Source organism: Quercus robur, chromosome 9 (assembly GCF_932294415.1).
Source record: "Quercus robur chromosome 9, dhQueRobu3.1, whole genome shotgun sequence".
Classification (NCBI taxonomy): domain Eukaryota; kingdom Viridiplantae; phylum Streptophyta; class Magnoliopsida; order Fagales; family Fagaceae; genus Quercus; species Quercus robur.
In genome coordinates this window covers 3820206-3840366 of record NC_065542.1, presented here as the reverse complement: position 1 = coordinate 3840366, position 20161 = coordinate 3820206, and the positions used below count along the sequence as shown (strand labels likewise).

General features: G+C 35.1%; 1 long non-coding RNA gene across 1 annotated transcript; it reads right to left on the bottom strand.

Moving 5' to 3' along the window:
* Positions 1-7506: 7506 nt before the first annotated feature.
* LOC126700454 (uncharacterized) lies at positions 7507-13139 on the bottom strand. Its single transcript, XR_007647157.1, has 2 exons — positions 12970-13139; positions 7507-7803 (listed from the first exon to the last, which is right to left on the bottom strand). It is a non-coding gene; the product is annotated as an uncharacterized LOC126700454 (long non-coding RNA).
* Positions 13140-20161: the final 7022 nt, after the last annotated feature.

The following is a 20161-nucleotide window of genomic DNA, read 5'->3' as shown; positions in this document are numbered from 1 at the left end:
GAATTTTCTATTTGCAGAAATTTCTTGTCTGGATTATGTGGTTTCTGTAATTTGTGCGGGAAAGTTTTTATGTTTTGTTGTTAGTGTAATTTGTTGTGTTGCACAGAGCCAGAGTTACGTATGGGTGGTCTCTGTATGGGTGGTCTCTGTAAATTGTTGTGTTGCACAAAACCATATTACTGTGTTGCATAAAACCACATGAATGTATTGGGTCACTATAATTTATTGTGTGGTCTCTGTAATTTGTAATTTGTCTATAAATGTAATATAAATGTCTCTGTAATATAAATGTAAGTTTGTTGTGTAATTTATCTATGTAATTTGTTGTGTCGATATAAATGTTAGTTTGGAAATTTTCTGTGTGCAGGGAAGTTTATATATATTTTTTCTAATTTTATGGCAGTGGCGACGGCGACGACGACGACGGCGGTGGAAAAAAAGCCGTCGGCGATGGCGGCGACGGTGGTGGCGGCGGTGGCGGTGGTGGTTGAAGGTGGTTGTGGTTGTTGTTTATTGTATAAGATATATTATTTTATTGTAGTGGATATATTATATTATTGTGATATTTATATTATTTTATTGTGTTAAAAGCTAAAATAGATCCACTGCTGCAGCATGTCTGTAAGTAAAATAGATAAAGTAACTTTTGGTGGAGCTAAAAAGCTAAATTTTTAGCTCCACTGCTGTGGATGCTCTAAGGTTTTACCAGATCACCTTTGGCTACTCTATGTAACTCCTCAATTCTTCGATGAGAAATCAAATAAATTATTGTCTGAAAGTCATGCGAATGGATTCACTCAGATTGGAATAAAAATTGAAACAGGAGGTCCAGGCGAGGAGTTTAAAAAATGCGGGTTCCGTATGATATACAATAAAGACATAGAAGATCTCAACCGAACAATGGCCCAGCATAGCAACAACAACATCTCTCCTTATGAGAGCATGGCTATGATAGTGGAATGTGACAAAGCCAAACGAAGTTGTGATGATTACGATGGGGCTGGACTCAGTGGAGAAGGAAGCTCTAATGACATATCAAACCCAAAAAGGATTAAAAGGCACACAGAAACTCATGGTAACTCTGATTGTGAGGAGTTAAGTGAGTACAAGGACTGTGATGAGGAGTTAAGCGATTGGGACGAATCTAATGAAAGTAACCCGGATGGTTAATCAACTTTTTTCTCTGGTAAGTCACTATCTTTCCTCTTAATTTAAGTTCTGTAGGTTTCTGCATTTTCTTTTTGCTAATGTGATCATTTATTAATGCTTTTGTTGGTGTTTTATAAACAGAAGAAATAATGTGATCAAAAGCAAGTAAACATCAAAACTGGAAGCTTTTGCTGCCAAATGTACTAGTTTATTGTTCAATCTCATGTTTTTTTTTCTATTTAAAATTAAGCTCCTCACTCCATCAAATTTTCATTAAGTGTAGAATCTAATCAATGTAAAACACACACATTAAATCAAATTAATGTAGAGAGTAGAGAGGAAAGAGATGTAGAGAAATGTGACAGTGAGGACTTGTAAGAGTCCCCTCTCCTTTGCTCAGTAAGACTGACACTAACTTTACTAGCTGCTTACCGGACTCTATCCTCTGCTACATTCTCTCAATTCTACCAACCAGAGCTACTGTATCAAAATCTAAGCTCTGTGGATTTAATGTCCAGAAACTGGACTCTTTGCTATGCCCTGTCCTTATGTAGAAGTCCTTGAGCACAAGCTCATTTTGTTTGCATCACAAGTAGTTCAAAATGAATTAACAAGAATCGTATGAATTTATGATTGCAATTAAGGACAAAACTCAAAAAGTTAATAATGCCACTAATTGTAATCAACAAATTAGGTGAAGATGGAAGAGGCAGGGACCATGAATTTAAGATTGCCATTGATGATTGAACACAAAGTTCAAAAAGTTAATGTGAATAATAGATAGTATTGATTCTATTGAATAGTAAGTATTACTTAATGGCCTTAGCCATGGGCTGCCATTATTTTGCAATATTACGAATATCTTTTTACCTTATCATCCCATGTGATCCTTGTCCACAGGCATTGGGGAAACCTTAATAGTATTTGAATCTCATCTTAAAAAACATCTTTTTCCTTTGCATTTTGTTTGTTAGATTTTTTTTTCTTTTGTTTGCCACTGTTCTTTTTTTTTTTTCCCAGACATTCAGGAGCTTAACAAAATATACATAATGTCAAGTTCGAATGCAAAGGGTACTATAGCCAATCACATGCATTGCCTCCATCTGTAATATAATTACCATATTGATCTGTGATATTAATACTTTAAAACTAACTTTATAATTGCTCTTTAATTATGGAAGTTTTTGACAGATGACTATTGTTCTTTGGTTTTTTGATGTTCTTGAAATTTTCTAGGCCCATTTCAGGTCATGACCAAGGCAAACCATTCATGCCTATTTTACATTTTCATCTTTATGGTATGTTCTTGTTTTTGATTTGTCCATTACAACTAATTTCATTCAGCCTTACTTGATTCAAGCATGGATGAAGAGAAATCAAGGAGATTTAGAGAACTTTAAGTACTTCTCGTTGTCTTTTGTCTCTATCTTATGGTCTATTTGGTCTTATAGGAACAAGGCAGGCGTGAAGAAAGAGCCTTTCTCTGCCACTAATGTGGCCATGTATTTTATAAGTTTGATTGTAATGTACAGGGTAATTATCAGTTCAAAAATCAAAGAAAAGCCATGACAGTAGCAGGATAAGCAAATCCAATCCTTTAGAGAGGATTCCAACTGCAACCAATCCTGTCAGAGGAGAGCTACAAGGGTAGGGAATGGAAATAGTGGGGATTCAATTTCTTTTTAAAAAATAGAGAATGTTCATGTCCATGGCTAGTTTTGAGAAGTTAAGTGAGTGATTAGTGACCTGAGATTTTTTCATTGGAAGGAATTTTGTGAAAGTGACCCGGAAGGTTGATCAAATATTTTCTCTAGATCACTAGTAAGTCACCATCCTTCTTCTTAATTTGAGTTTTGTTGGTTGATGCATCATCGCTTTTCCTTTCCTATGGCATATACTTGTACTTTATTGGCACTAATTCAAACTCTCATCTGGTTTGTTTCCTTAATCAAAAAACACAAAGCAACACTCCTAGCTAATTTAATATGCATATTAATGAATCATGAGGATTCGTTCAATTGGTAAAAGAATCATCCCTGTTTTTTTTTTTTTTCCAGACATTTAAGAGTTTAATGGGTCACGTCATATACGTGTATCTGATGTCAAGTTTTGATGGAAATGGGTGCTGCCACATGTAAGTGCCCTGTTAATTTGAAATATAGATGGTTAAAAACTCCTTTTATGCAGGATTTATCTCTTTAATTATATCGGTTTATACCATATGACTTTTGTGCTATGGCCTCTCTATGTTCTTGACTTTTGGTCTAGTGTGTATGTCAATATTTCCCAATAAAACGAGAAAAAAAAAAGTATTTTAAGATTCCATTTAGGAAGTCAAAACGAGCTGCATCAGTTAATAGGTACTTAAAGTTATCTTTACACTTTCACTTTGAAACAGGACCTGGTTAGAGAGCTATACTCTACACAAGTGGCTGTCAAATTTTAGCTATCCTTATCTCAAGGTGTGATAAGCTAAAATGGCCTCATATAACTCCTAAACATGGTGAGTGAAACTGTATCTTATAAGAATGAGGAAGAGGAAAACTTGGATAATTATTCCTGGAGTGTAGTCTTTGCTTGGGCTGTATGGTTTTGGTCAGATTAGACCCTAGGAACTTTGTGCATTTATCCTTGCTCTTTGAAGCAGTTGTTGACTTAGTGAACGGAGGATCTACATTTTCATAAGCAGGAATATGTGATGTTCTCAAGATTGTCATATCATAACTCTGTTGGCCTTGTGGTATAACCTCAACAAAGTGATGTTTGAGGGTTCAAAACAGGTGCTTATGAAGAGTAAATGCTCAGTAAAGCTTTGTTTTGCAGGTATGCGCAAGCCTATCATGCAGATTTGGATCAGAGTAACTGTAGGAGAGTACCGAGGCGAGTGTGCCCAGTTGTGGAAGGATAGCTGGTCTTGATGACAGTTAAGCAACACTGGCAGAGATGGTGCAGATGGAGTTGTTTTGCCTATATAATGTGCTGGCAGGAAAATTTTGAAGGCGTTGCAGTTCTGCCATATGAAGCCGAGTGGCAGCTAGATGCCTAGGTGTTTAGCTTTGCATCATTCATCTCTTATGAGTAACGTTAAAGAAATTTCCAATAGAAAGACTTGGCTCAGATAGGGTGTTGATTGTTGATCATAAAGTGTTTCAATTCAAAAGAATCTAGAAGAAAAGTTCTGCAAGCATATTTTCTTTTTAACCACAGAAAGGAGTATCCCCCAACTGCATTTCTAATTTGCTATGCATGAAAGAAAGTGTATGAAACAGCATGACATTTCTTCTTCTTCTTTTTTCTTTCATTAAAATATATATATATATATATATATATATATATATTTATATATTTAAGTTTTGGTTTAGTGTACTAATGTTAAGGTTTTAAGTTCCCTAACCCAGAGTAATATTAAAGAGTTGCAACACATATATCAGACAGTGGTAGAATATAGGACTTTTTAAACTTGGAAATCTGTACAGCTCTCACATTATTCCCAAATCATCATTTATTTGATAATGAGATACAAATTATAGAGAAAATGAAACATCTAAAAAAATGTTTTCCTTTAAATGTAGAGCTTAATTTTTACCATGTATGTTAGTAGCAAGTTTTAATATAATAATAATATATAAGACAATATGTAACCAGTTTTTAGGAGAATGCACTTGTATAAAACGGAGATAAAACTTCTTATTTGAAACATGAAAAATAATGTTGTATAATTTAGGGATGAACATAAAAAATTTATAACCCAAATATTGGATACAAAAATGTTGACATAACTATTATAAATTTTCATATCTTAGTGAATTCTACGATCATGCAAATACAAATAAATATTTGGGTCACAATTGGACAAAAGTTATACGAAATAAAAAAAAAAAAAAATTGAATACAACCCCCTAATTGATTCTCCAAACAATAAAAGAAAAAGAAAAAGAAAACGGACTAATCAAAACACCAAAAGAAAAGATATTTGCATTAACATCAAAAAAATAACAACAATTTTTAAACAATAAAAATACATAAATCAATCTTTTTCTTCAAATATCGTTCAATCTTGAATTCCATAAACAAATTAAGATGAAAAATATTAAAACAAATGAATGAATAAGGTTAGAGATTTATAGCAAAATATGTGTGTGTGGGAGAGAGAGAGAGAGAGAAAGAGAGGTACCTCTAGTAGTGGAGAACAAAAACAAAAACGCAATTGTGAAACAAATTTCTCATCGAAATTTCTAAGCTTGTTGCATATAAGAGGGATAAAAATAGAATATATTTATATATAAAATTATAGAGGGGAAGAGGGAAATGAAACTTATTAACTAAAAAAGAGGGGATGAGGAAGATGAAAGGTTGAGGAAGATGATGAAATATTATAGATGTGGATAATTGAAGTGAATGTAATTGTAATGGCTAAAATAATGATGTGATATAAAAGCAAAAACACTTCCTATCATTAACATCAAAAACTAAAAGTTAGGAAAAATATTATATACATTTTATTGTTATATTTGTACAATTTAATTTCATGTGTTGAAAAAGCAAAAAAATAAATTGACTTGTAGGCTTCTTTTCTAATTGTGATGTATTTAATTATGGTTCCAAAATAAAATTAAAAAAAAAATCTTAATAGACAATTAAATTGCACATATATTACTCAATTAAAGTATTTTTACAACAAATTACTTTTTCGTAGAATAAAATACTTGAATAGTCTTTGGAAGGAGAATGGTTAGGAAAATAAATAGGCAAATGACAAATTAAGAATCAGTGGTCATAAATAAGAATAAAAATGTGAACTAAAATACAATATTAAAGAAAAACATTTATTTCATTCAAAATTTTTAATTATATGTCACGTGTATAGTATCATGGCAAACATATTGACATTTACAAATAATTTTTTGACACTTAGCATTGTTTGTCCATATCATACCAATTAAATATAGGAAGTTGTCATGTGTCATTGCCATATTCTTTGAAAATGAATAAATGTCATCATAGCATGCATCTACCAGTTTTAAGATCCAACTTTTATAATTTACTAGTAAGTTGCCCATGCAATGCATGGATAATTTTGTGATATTTTATGTAAGACGATTTTGGAGAATGTTGGACATATATTATAAAGAAAAAGTAAACTAAATTAGAGTAAAGAAACACATACTTCTCAAGGTAAGATTAAATTTTTTTTTTTTTTTTAATCATCAAACCAAAAATAAATGTAAAAGAGTAATAGGACCATAAAAATCAATTAATTTGTGCTATGTTCACATATTGCATACCAGTAAATGAAAATATGCCCAACTCTTTCATCATCATCCACTCATCGATAGTGAGACATTAAGACATGGTGTGGGCAAATGTGTATACATGTATCTTATAGATGATTTAAAATCATGGTAGAATATGGTTTTACATTGTGCATCAAATATTCTCGCTACTTATATACCCAAAACAAAAACTATCCAACCAAATTACACAAACGTAAATAATATTTAAGCCCCTAATTTAAATATATAAAAGAAAAAAAAATACCCGTAGGAGTTTCGACGGCTTGATAGTGGTAGGAGGCTAGTATGACGGAAGTGGCGGCCACTCAGATTCCTCTTTCTCTCTCTTACAAATGCTTTGTCAATCTCAGGTCTTTTGTTTTGGTAATAATGAAACAATGCATTTCATTTAACAATCCACAACATTTTCATGTCTCTCTATCTCTCCCCATAGCTTTATTTGGTTAGTTATTACTATTAGTTCTTAATTATTTATATATTTTTTGCTTTTGTTTTTAATACTAAAATGGGGAGTATGCTAAAATACATGAAGAAGAGAGAAAAGTGTAGTGTAAACTTAGACAATTAATAAAAGATTAATGAGATAATAGTAAAAATAAATTAATATGAACTTTTGGGTAATAGTAAAAAAAACCTTAATGAAAAGAGGTAAAAAATGGGTTAAATGCAAAATTAGAGCACCACATGGCAAAACTTTATGCACTCCTACATGAGGTTTCTACTTATATATATATATATATATATATATATATATATATATATATATATATTATAGATGGGTAAGTTTTACAGCTATTGGCAGCAAATAGTGCATCTCAAATTACAAAAAGAAAAGAAGAAAAGAAATATCCTACAAAATATTATGTGGTGGAGACACGCTGTATGATATGTAATACTTACGTCGAGTCACATGGTATAGGCACATGTGAGACGGTTCGTCAATAGAGTTTAATTAGATGATAAACTATAGGTTAATAATTTTAGCCTATTTATATTGTCCACGTGACCTAAAGAGGGAACAAAAACAAAAGAAAATATTAAATTCATATAAGAGGGCGTCCACTAGACACAATCACAACTTGTAGAATTCATATGATTGCCTCGTAAACAATATTTAATGAAACACGAAACAAACACAAAATGATCTTTGTTTTAAGAGAACACATATTTTGTTGTGAAAGTAAATCTTCCTTTTACATTATTTTGGATGAAGACATTTGAGTTTCCTCATTTCCGACTATTTTGCTTCTTTTGCCTCCCTTTCTTAGGTTGTTTCTTCTTCTTCCCCACCCCTTCTAAATACTCTGATGGCAAGGCCAGGGTCTTGAGATTAAGGGAAATGTTTCATATGAAACTATATCTAAAGAGGCAAAACAAATTAATGATTGAAGATGTAAAGTCTAGGAATATAATATTCTTCAAACACAATTATCTATGGAAATTAAGAAATGACTCAAGGAACGATCCATAATTGTATTGTTAAAATGAACTATAACATAGCATTTAGTATATGGGTAGTTCCTTCAAGTTTGGCTTGAAGCATTCAATTACATTTATGCATCCCAATTTCAATTTTAACCAACTACACTAAATGCCATATATCTACTAAATTTTATTTTGGGTCCTGTTTTGGTAGGTCAGACTCACTGCTTATTATTCTCTTTTCTTTGCAGTCCTGAGGCAGAAGTTGTCCAAAAAATTGTGCAAGAGATATCTAATAAATTGAATAAATTCATAGTAGATACCAATGGACTAGTTGGAATAAATTCCCAAGCTAAGAAGTTGAAGTCACTTTTAGCTATAGAGTCAAATGATGTTCGCATTATAGGAATTCCGGGTATGGGAGGAATGGGTAAAATAACTCTAGCAAGAGTTGTTTATGGTATGGTTTCCAATCAATTTGAAGCTTGTAGTTTTATTCAAAATGTTAGGGAGGAATTTGAGAGACACGGTTTACTTTGGTTACAACAAAAACTTTTGAAAGAGCTTTTGATGGGTAGAGATATGAATATACAAGATGTTTATCATGGAGTTCTCAAAATCAAGGAGTGTTTATGCTGCAAAAAGATTCTTCTTGTTCTTGATGATGTAGATGAATTAAAGCAATTGGAGAAGTTAGCTAGGAAGAATGATTGGTTTGGTCGAGGTAGTAGAGTTATCATAACAACAAGAAATAGGAGTTTGTTGGTGGGACCTTAAGTAAATGAAATATATGAGATTGAAGCATTGAATAATAATGAAGCTCTTCAACTTTTTAGTTTGAAAGCCTTTAAAAAAGATCAACTTGACGTTGATTATATGGGGCTATCCCAAGCTTTTGTAGATTATTCCCAAGGCCTTCCTTTAGCCCTTGAGATTTTGGGTTCCTCTTTATTTAAAAAAAGTAAAGATGTATGGGAAAGTGCATTAGACAAGCTAAAAGAGTATCCTGACAAAAATATTAGCAATGTGCTTAAAATGAGCTATGATGGACTAGAAGAAATAGAGAAGGAAATTTTCTTTTATATTGCATGTTTCTTTAATCATAAGAATCAAGAAACAATCATAGAAATATTAGATTGTCTTCAGCTTTACGCCAAAATTGGATTCAGTGTTCTAATTGATAAATCTCTCATCAAAGTGTATAAAAAGCAATTGTGGATGCATGATTTATTACAAGAAATGGGTCAAGATATAGTTCGTCAAGAGTCCCCTAAAGCCCCTGGGAAGCATAGCAGATTGTGGTTGTATGAAGATATTGACAATGTGCCGACAAATAACACTGTAAGTGGTTATTGAAAGAACTTGAGCATGTACGTCATTATATAATTCAACAACATAGTGCAACTTAGAGTTGTTATGGTAATCATACATTTTGTAATCCACTAATCCCTTTTGTTCATGATTATTAGGGAACAAAAAAAGTTCAAGGCATGGTCGTAGAGTTACCCTCTACAAAAGATGTGGATTGGGATCTTGAAGCCTTCTCAAAGATGACAAATCTAAAATTGCTCATAATTGATAGCGTTCACTTCAAGCACGTCTCAAACATCTTCCTAATAACTTAAGATTCTTGATTGGAGAAAGTACCCTTCAAAATCTTTGCCATCAAGTTTTGAGTCAATTGAGCTTGTTAAACTTTGCATGAATTGCAGCTACATCGAATGACTTTGGGAAGGAACAAAGGTAATCTAGGAACCCTTATACTTCTTCTTTTTGAAGTATCATTAAACTAAAATACTTTGTAGAAGTTAACTGTTTTGTCTTTCATTTTTTGGCTTTTGACAGTCTTTTGGGAGTTTGCAATTCATCAATTTGAACAAGTCTCAAAAACTTATTGAAACCCCAGATTTCAGCAAAGTTCTAGCTCTTGCAAAATTGGATCTTGAAGTATATGCTGCTTTATTCTGCAATGTAAAGGAAATCATCATTCATGTCACCGTCCTATGTAATGCTTGTGTAGAAGCATCTTATTTCAATCCCACTTAAGAGTAACATCCTTTTCTCTACCTTTTGTTACTGGGTTTTATATATATAAGATTAATGATTTAAAACTCTTTTAATATGAAGTGGCTGTTTAATTATATAAGTTTATACCATAAGACTTTTGTGCTTTTGCCCCTTGATGTACTAGAAAGTTTTTCCACCTTTTTAAAACTTTCACGAATCAAATATTGACTGAAAGTTGTCCATACCCATTTCAGATTGTGACCAGGCAAAAGCTGAAATGAACCAAATGACCTATCTCTAACTTAATTGGGTTAGACCTTCTTAAAGAGATTCAACAAGAATTAGAATTGAAGGACAGCAATAGACATTAGAGAAACCTGACCATACAACAAACTTGATTATATATTACCAACCATAACATCTGAGGGAAATTTGTCTTAACAGTACTCAGACTTGAGAAGGCAAGCAACTATGTAGACAAGGTTGAAAAATGTAGAAGGTAGCCTGCTTAGGTAAGCCCTCCTGTTGTACTTGCTATCATTGTTGTATTATATCTATAAATTAAGTTTTCTCACATTCTCAAATGTATTAAATTTCACAGTGGAATGATGCTACACTTCGATAATCATTGTCATTCATTTTTGAAAATTTTAAAATTTTTATATAATATTTGGGGTTTCCCTTAGATAAGTCAAAAGAATCTGCATCTTTTAATAGGTATTTAAAGATATCTTTACACTTTGTCTTTGGAAACAGGACTTGGTTAGGGAGCGATACTCTCTTGAAGTTGCTGCTCAATTTTTAGCCACCCCTATCTCAAGGTGAGAAGCTACTGATAAGCTGATATGGCCTCAATGTAACACATAGTTGATATAAGGTCATAATTAAGCTATTATTGAAAGTAGGGGGAATTCAGGTAATGAATTCTCAAGGGAAGGTCATAGCTCTTAGATGGAGACATTTGTGATTCTATGGGGATTGAAGCTTCCTTTGAAGTTCATAATTTTTGTGCGGAAGTTTTGGCATGAAGACTCATTAACACATAATAGTGAAATGAAACATAGTGAGTGATAGTAAGTGTGTGTTATGCAATAAAAAAGAGGAAAACTAGGATTATTTATTCCTGAAGTGCACTCTTGCTTGGGCTGTATTGTTTGGATTAGATTTGGGCATGGAACTAAATTCATTTCTCCTTGCTCTTTGAAGCAGTGGTTGGCTCAATGGATTGAGGATCCAAAATTTTAAAAACAGGTATATTCAGTGTTCTCTAGATTGATGTTTAAGGGTGCAAAAAAATCTGCTTAAGAAGTTCTAATGCTTTGCTTTGCAGGTGTGCAAAAGTCTTTAATGCACAACAGCAAGATCAGAGTAACTGTAGGAAAGTACCAAGGCAAAAGTGTCCAAGTGTGGCTAATTATTGTGGGACACTAGCAGAGATGGAGGGTGGTTTTGGTTATGTAACCAAATCCAGCACTGGCAGTCTGTTATTGTTCTTCCATATGCAACCAAATGGCATGCAGCTAGATCAGATGTCTGGCTATACAGCTTGGTTTTTGCAGACTTGTTTCAATAATTTGAGAAAGAAGGTTCCTTGGCAACTTGCTATGCTGATTGAAGACCTCAATTGCATAAAATTTGGAGAACACTAGTGGTTATATATGTTGCGCGTAAGAGAGTCATTGTAGATGTTGGGTCCTTGGTTACTCTTGCTTCAAAGTCTTATAAACATTTTTGGACTCTACTACTAGCCAACTCTTCTGACATTATTGTATCAGAAAACCAAACCCAAAAAGAAGAAGAGGAAGTTATCTTTACACCTTTTATGGACTAATTTATGCCTTTGGCATATGTCTGCATGCAATCATTAGAAGCAACAAATCCTATTCCTCTACAATTTATTAGTAAGATTTTTCTTTTCTTTCTTTTTTTCCTCCCGTCATCTTCTTTTCAGACATTTAGGAGTTTATTAGAATATATATAATGTCAAGTTTGAATGGAAATGGGTGCTATCACTTGATTTTCTCATCAGCCTGTATCATTAATAACATTGCTCTTTAATTATGCATGTTTTTACAATATGACTTTTGTGCTTTTGAAATGCTTTTAAGGCCTCTTTCTAACACTGATTTATTTGGTTTAAAAAGTATACTGGCTGTTGCATGCTAGGAATTGTAGAAACCAAGCGGGCAGGTCTGTTGTTGATCTTATTGACACAAGTTTAAGTGAGGACATTGAGCTTTGGAACCAGTTATGTAGGTTATAATTACCTTCTAAACTACTAAACTAATCAGACTTCATTAGCAGTACAAACTAATTAGACATTGCTACTAAACTACTAAACTACTAAACTTGGCTTTAACTACCTTCCAGCTATACTTAACAATCAAATACACAGTCAAGACTCCAATTTGATCAAATTTGTCTTTCTAACTTGCTATGCATGAAAGGAAAATGTTTGAAACAGCAGGACCGGCTATCGTCTATCACATGAAACTCTAGTGTAGTAAAGTTGTACCTAGAAAAAAAATGACTTTAAAAAGTAGCGCATGGGCAAATATGCTAAAAAGATGAAAGCTAAAAGCAGATCCAGCACGCACTCAGCCAGTCAGCCATTGTATTATAGACTATAGTTCTCATTAACTAGTAGAATAGATTTGTTCTTTCTTTTCTGTTTATCAGTTTTCTCTGATGGGAAGAAGTTCTCATCCTCTACTAATAATTTGGTTTGTTGTGGTAATACTAAGGTTTTAAGTTCTTTAATTCAAAGTCATACTCATATCACAGAGTTACAACACATTGCCAACTGGTAAGAGCTCACATTCCCAAATGATCCTTAAACAAAAACATTAACAACCTCTCATATAACACATAACTCAAATCCAGAAAAACACAATTAAGAACCACCAGGAATCCCCTAACACTGCAAAAGGGTATACTACTAATGACAAAGACACGAACTTTAAACAACCAATAGCAAGTAATCAAGAAACTAATAAATGGGTAACCAAAGAAACACAATTTAAAGCAAGTAATCAAGAATTCTCTCAACAGCAAAAAAAAAAAAAAAAAACCCACAAAATAGAGACCTAGTAGTTACCTCGACAAGGGAATCATCAATCGTTATCGTCTTGGAACTGTTCAGTGGCTTCCTCTTTGCCCCTCCATGGCGCCGATGACATCAACTTCTTCTTCTTCGCTGTTGTCATTTTCATTCAATTGCTGTTACAGAGAGAGGGGTAGTGTTGTCAAAAATTCGGAATACGTTATAGACAGTTATTACCGTACAGTACATAAACCTATTGTTAACGCTTCTATCACACAAGCTTTATGAAAACCAAAAAGTACATAATGGACTGAAGTGGACCAATAGGACCAAAGTGGATTGAATATAGCAAACGGTACAGAATAGAACCGAAGTGGACCAACGAGTATAGAATAGACCGAATAAGACCAATATGGACAGAATAGGACTGAAGTGGACTGAATAAGACCGAATGGACCCAACTAGACCCAATAGGACCGAATAATTCGGAAGTGAGTTTAATTGGTCAATAGTTTGATTTGTTCAAATGTAGGCTTAATAAGTCTCTATATAATTTAAAAGTCATGATATTTGAAATATCCTAAATTTGCACGAGCAAATATTTTGTTTTTGATTTTAGGGTTAAATACATAGTTGGTCTTTAAACTTTATAGCCTATAAAAAAGTTTAGTCTATATTATATAAAATGATCGCTTTTAGTAAAATGATATGACCAAACTAAAAACAAAGTGTGTAGTGTACATGATTGGCTTAGGTTTGAGAAACTTTTTATTCTATATTGACCTCCTCAAGTCCAAAAATTTCTCACCCATGCTAACATAACCCAAAATAGCTCTAAAAATCAACTCAACCCAAACTGTAAGGGTCAGATTGGAGCCATTTGGTAAGGTCTAATAAAAAAATATATATATCATTAAATCATTTAAATTCATTATTGAAAAAATTTACAAATTAGCCTAATATTTGAATTATATTAAAAAAACTATCAAAATATTAAAATAAATAAAACCATCAAATTCTCTAAATCTAAAACGAATCAAGTTAACAAATTTAAAATACATAAATTTTTAAAATTATTAAAAAGGAGTTGTGTTATTTGAGTTGAAATGCTAATCCGATACAGACTCACGCCATGCTTGGGGGGAAATTTTTAATTTAAAAAAGATAATAATCAACCAGACCCAAAGGCCAAAGTCATAATTTTGATATATAATTTTACGAGTGGTGTCAGTAGAAAGAAATTATTTAAGCAAAGCTGAACATGAAAATTATCCAACAAGTGGACTACGTGAAAAAATGTGGGTTACGAAGGACATTTACAATTAGTAATGGTTAGATCTTAACCGAACTCTGTCTGAGAGAAGCGGCGGAAGGTTACGAAGCGAAGAGAACCCGTGAAGACTATGATGGGGCTCTAATGACAAACCTCACCCAAAAAGGATTGCAAGACTCCTAGAAATTATGGCCCATGGTAACTCTGACTGTGAGGAGTCAAGTGAGTACAAAGACTGTAGTGAAGACTGAAGAGCTAAGTGAAAGTGACCTTGAAGGTTAATCAACTTTTTTCCCTGTAAGTCACTGTCTTTCTTCTTAATTCAAGCTCTGTTCGTTGCTACAATATCTTTTTCTTGTGTAAAAATATTCATGGATTGCCCACCATATGTTTGATTAGAGTTTTTAATGAGACTCCTAGAAATTTGACTAAGACGAACAAAAGATTGCAACAAAAAGCTTCTTCTTGTTGTTTATAAAGCAGAGAAATAACCTGCTTGAAAGCAAGTATACATCGAAACTGGAAAGCTTTTGCTGCCAAACGTACTGGTTTATTGTTGTTTCTTTCCATTTAAAGTTATACTTCACTCCCTCAAATTTTCATTAAGCATAGAAACTCTCCACAAAGTGCAACACACACACACTGAATCAGAAGCAAAATGAGTTGAGAGGAGAGAGAATTAGAGAGAGGGAGAGATATTTGAGAGCATGGTCTTGCAGAGTTCCCTCTCCTTTGCTTGACAAAATGCCCTCAGTAACACTGCCACATCCTCTCGTTTTTACCAACCAAAGGTGCTATTTCCATAAGTGTTGCGTCAAGCGAGTGGAGGCAGCTCTGAACTCTTGTCCCCATTCCTGAATTAGGCCCATACTTTAGGCGGCAGAATCAAAATCTTAGCTTTGTGGATATGATGTCCATAATTTAGACTCTTCGCTATGCCATTTTCAATCCCATACCCCTACGCATATTGCGCACTTGTTGCCTAACCAAATGTCTTTCCTCCTACATTGACACATGGTCTGCACCACCATTCCACATGTTATGCAAAAGCTTGATCTAACCATTACTAATCCTTAGGTGGAGCTGCCTTTCTGTCTCTTCTTTTCTACAATGTTAGTGCCTCTGAGTTTGATAGGTAATATTTTTCTCAATCCTCCTTCTGCTTCTAGGTTCCCAAATCTATGGATTCTAGTACTTGGATCTGCAAAGTATGCAAACTCTGAGTCGCTCCCCACCCTCCTCACTGCCCTCCTTGTCCTCATTTTAGGAATCCACAAGCACAACCTCATTTTGTTTCCATGGCAGGTTCTTCAAAATGAATAAAGTAGAATTCCATGAAGTTATGATTGTGATTGAGGAAAAAGTTCGAAAAGTTAATAATGTCACTAATTGTAATCAACAATTAGATGAAGATGCAAGAGGCATGCACCATGAATTAATAATTGCAATTGAAAAAACAGTTAAAAAAGGTAGTAATGTCACTAATGGAAATCAACAAATTCTGTGAATAATAGATAGTATTGAACATGATGTATTACAAAGTGGCCTTAGCCATGTGCTTCCATTGTTTTGCAATGTTATGTGTAAGGTTGAATTTATTCAACCATCTAATTGGCTTTATTCCGTGCCAAATTTGCTTGTAATTCAGCATTTAGTAACCCTGTATTTAGGTGGGTTTGTTGTAAGGGTAGTGAGTGAGATAGAGTGAAGTTTGCTCAAGAGTGTGCAAGAAAACAGAGACTCGCGGCTGGGACTCGCGGGTAGACTCGCGGCTGCAAGCCGCCAGAAGCAGCACACGTGCCAAGCATGCTGGAAGATGAACAGTCATGCTAGCTGGAGCACTACAGGACAAAACATGACAACTGGCCATACGGTTAACTCGCGACTGGATCTCGCGACTTGGTCAAGCCGCGAGCCACCCCTGTTTTATAAAACCTGACGTTTCACATTCCTCTCCCACTCCAGTATAAATACCCCTTTAACCCACGATTGAAAGAGAGCTTCCAGAGAGAATTTTGAAAGAGAAACCCTAAAGAAAAACAAGATTGCTTCATCCACAATCTCTACCTTAGAGTCTCTTCAAATTCCTCAACTCTCTTCCTCTCCATTGTCAAATCCTTGAGAGGCATTATACCAAACCTGGTTCTCACCATTATCATCTCTGTGAGACAGTTGTTTGAATTTCTGGGAAGCAGTTAGGAAGGAGCCAATCTTCATTGGTTGATGCTACGGTCTAGTAGCGGAATCCGGGAAGCTAGAAAAGAAAAAGGTTCGGCGCAACCTCGTTGGAGCAAGAAGCTTGGAGGGCTTAGGTGCACTGGGTAGATTAGGCTTGGAGGGTCTATTGCTGTCCTTGTATCCCAACTGTATTTTCTAGTGGATTGATTACCGCTTGGAGGGCGGCGGAGAGGTTTTTCGCCGAGGACTTCGGTTTCCTCTTCGATAACACATCGCGTGTTGTCTTTGTGTTTGCATCTTCCTTCCTCTCTATCTTTGCCTTTATATTATCTGCTGTGGTTTTATTATGTTATGGCTTAGATAGATTTTATCCAATTTCATATTATAGCATGTGTTAAGTTTCCGCACATTAGTTGTTTGACATATTGCTTGAATTGGTTAAGTTGTAATTTGGGGGTCTAAACGTTCAAAGGTGTTTTGTACACGTTTTTGAACTTTCAATTGGTATCAGAGCAGGTACACTTGTTGTGGTTTTATTACCTAAGTGTGATCCTAGACCCCTGAGTTGTGGTTGTTGTTTTGGATTATACCATGCTGAATTGTAGCTTAAGTGTTTGTGAAAATGACTCTATGCATATGTCTGAAAGGTGTCTTACTGATGATCTTGTAGAGTTATTAAAAACTAAGAAACATGCTAGAGTTATTGTTCACATGCTGGAATATCTTGAAAATCAGAATCTTGTCTTACACAGTAGCATATCTGAATCTAAATCATTGATTAAGAAATATAAAAGAAAGAATAGAATGTTGTGTGAGATGATTGAGAATCTGAAAATGAAAAATCAATCTAAAAGAAGCATGAAAACTGATGATGAGTTTGTGTTTGAAGGTCAAGAATGTCTGTCACATGTGAACCTATTTGTGCATACCTCATTGAAGGTGTTTAATGCATGTTTGTGGTATCTTGACAGTGGGTGTTCTCGCCATATGACAGGGGATAAGTCACTGTTTAAGTCACTCAAAGAAAAGGTTGGTGACTATGTGACCTTTGGTGATGGAAGCCATGCTCAAGTCCTAGGCAAAGGAACCATTGAGATACCTGGTTTGCCTCTGTTGAAAGATGTGCTGTTCATAAAAGGGCTGAAGGCAAATTTGCTGAGCATCACTCAAATTTGTGATGACGATTTCCTGGTACAATTCTCTAAGAAAGGATGTTTGATCATCAATGAAGAGGGGATTCAGGTTTTGGAAGGAAATCGGACTACAAATAATTGTTATGGAATAGTTCCCACGGCACCAATATCGTGTAGAAGTGCTCGGGTGGATATGTTGGAGCTGTGGCATCACAGATTTGGGCATGCCAACTTCAAACAAGTAGCAAAAGTCTCCAAACTTGAAGCAGTCGAGGGACTTCCTAAGTTTGGAAAAGTGAAGAAGACCGTTTGTGGTGCATGTCAAATGGGGAAGCAAACTAAGGCAAGTCATCACAAGGTAAATGTGATAGCCACCTCTCGATGCTTGGAGTTACTTCATGTTGATCTGATGGGGCCCACCAGAACTGAAAGCCTAGGGGGGAAGAGATACATTATGGTCATTGTGGACGACTACTCAAGATACACTTGGGTTGAATTCCTTAGAGAAAAATCAGAAGCTTGTGAGAGGTTGGAGATTCTGTGCAAGAAACTACAAAACGAAAAGGGGATTCCGATAGCCAAAGTTAGAAGTGATCATGGAAGGGAATTTGAGAATGCAAGATTCGAGTCCTTCTGTGAGAAGAATGGAATTAAAAGAGAGTTTTCAGCTCCCAAAACTCCACAACAAAATGGAGTGGTAGAGAGAAAAAATCGTGTGATTCAGGAGATGGCAAGAGTCATGTTGCTTAACAAGCAAATACCTCAAAAATTTTGGGGAGAAGCTGTCAACACCTCGTGTCACATTGGAAATAGGATTTTCTTTCGAGTTGGTACAAAGAAGACTGCATATGAGATATGGAATGGGAAGAAGCCTAAAGTGAAGTATTTCCGGGTTTTTGGAAGTAAATGCTATATCTTAAATGATCGAGAGAATCTTGGGAAGTTTGATGCGAGAAGTGATGAGGGTATTTTTCTTGGCTACTCTACTACAAGTCGAGCGTATAGAGTGTTTAACAAGAGAACAAAGGCTGTGATGGAGTCCATAAATGTCAAGATTGATGATGCCTTACCTAAGGTGGAAATGATTGATGATGTAGAAGGGCCGAGCACCAAAGAGCCTGATGTTGAGGTAGAAGCTTTGGATATAGAAGGTGAAGAACCTATACCAGAAGTAGAATCGACTCCCATCAACCCAAGAATGGAAACGAGATCGATGTCTAGAACTTCAAGTCCTCTTACTCCTCCAGAAGTTCATCCTCCTATCTCTCGTAGTGATGAAGTTTCCACTCCAAAAAGGCCATCTTCAAGAGTTATCAAGAATCATCCGGAAAGTAATATCATAGGATCTCTTGATGACGGTCTTCGCCTCAGGAAAGGAAATATTCTGCTAGCCAATCATGTAACATATCACTGTTATCTTGCACAGTTTGAACCAAAAAGGGTTGAAGAGGCTCTTCAAGATGAGAATTGGGTTGAGTCAATGCATGAAGAGCTGAATCAGTTTGTGAGGAATGATGTGTGGGAACTTGCTCCACGGCCTGAGAACGTTCATGTTATAGGCACAAAGTGGATTTTTAAAAACAAAACTGATGAAGATGGAGAGATAATTCGAAACAAGTCTCGGTTAGTAGCTCAAGGATACACTCAAGTAGAAGGAGTGGATTTTGACGAATCATTCGCTCCGGTGGCAAGACTCGAATCCATTCGAATCCTCATGTCCATTGCGTGCACTTTGAATTTCAAGCTTTATCAAATGGATGTTAAGTGCGCTTTTCTAAATGGATATCCAAATGAAGAAGTATTTGTTGAGCAACCAAAAGGATTTGAGGATCCTCATTTTCCAGATCATGTATTAAGATTGAAGAAAGCCCTTTATGGCTTAAAACAAGCGCCTAGAGCCTGGTACGATCGTCTTACACATTATCTTCTAGATAGAGGTTTCAAGAGAGGGTACGCCGATCGAACTCTGTTTGTCAAAAATGATGAAAATTATCTCCTTGTGGCACAAGTCTATGTTGATGACATAGTGTTTGGGGCAACTATCGAAGATCGTGCTACTGAATTTTCTGAGGAGATGAAGAAGGAGTTTGAGATGAGTATGGTGGGGGAGCTCACATTCTTCTTGGGTCTTCAAGTCAAACAACAGAAGGAGGGTATATTTGTATCTCAAGAGAAGTATGCCAGAAACATTGTCAAGAAGTTTGGACTAGACTCCAAAAAACATGCCTCCACTCCCATGAGCTCTTCCACTAAATTGAATGTGGATTCGTCGGGAGTTGAAGTAAGTCCTACATTGTATAGGAGCATCATAGGGAGTTTGCTCTACCTTACAGCCAGTAGACCGGACATTGCTTTCAGTGTGGGCGTTTGTGCCAGGTACCAAGCTAATCCGAAGGAATCTCATCTGACTGCTGCTAAGCGAATCATTCGATATGTGAATGGTACTGCAAACTATGGTCTGTGGTATTCAAAAGACTCAAATGCTTGTCTTGCTGGGTATTCAGATGCTGACTGGGCTGGCAGTGTAGACGATCGGAAAAGCACTTCAGGCGGCTGTTTTTATCTCGGTAACAATCTTGTCTCGTGGATGAGCAAGAAGCAGAATTCAGTGTCTCTATCTACTGCAGAAGCAGAATACATCGCTGCTGGAAGTTGCTGCACT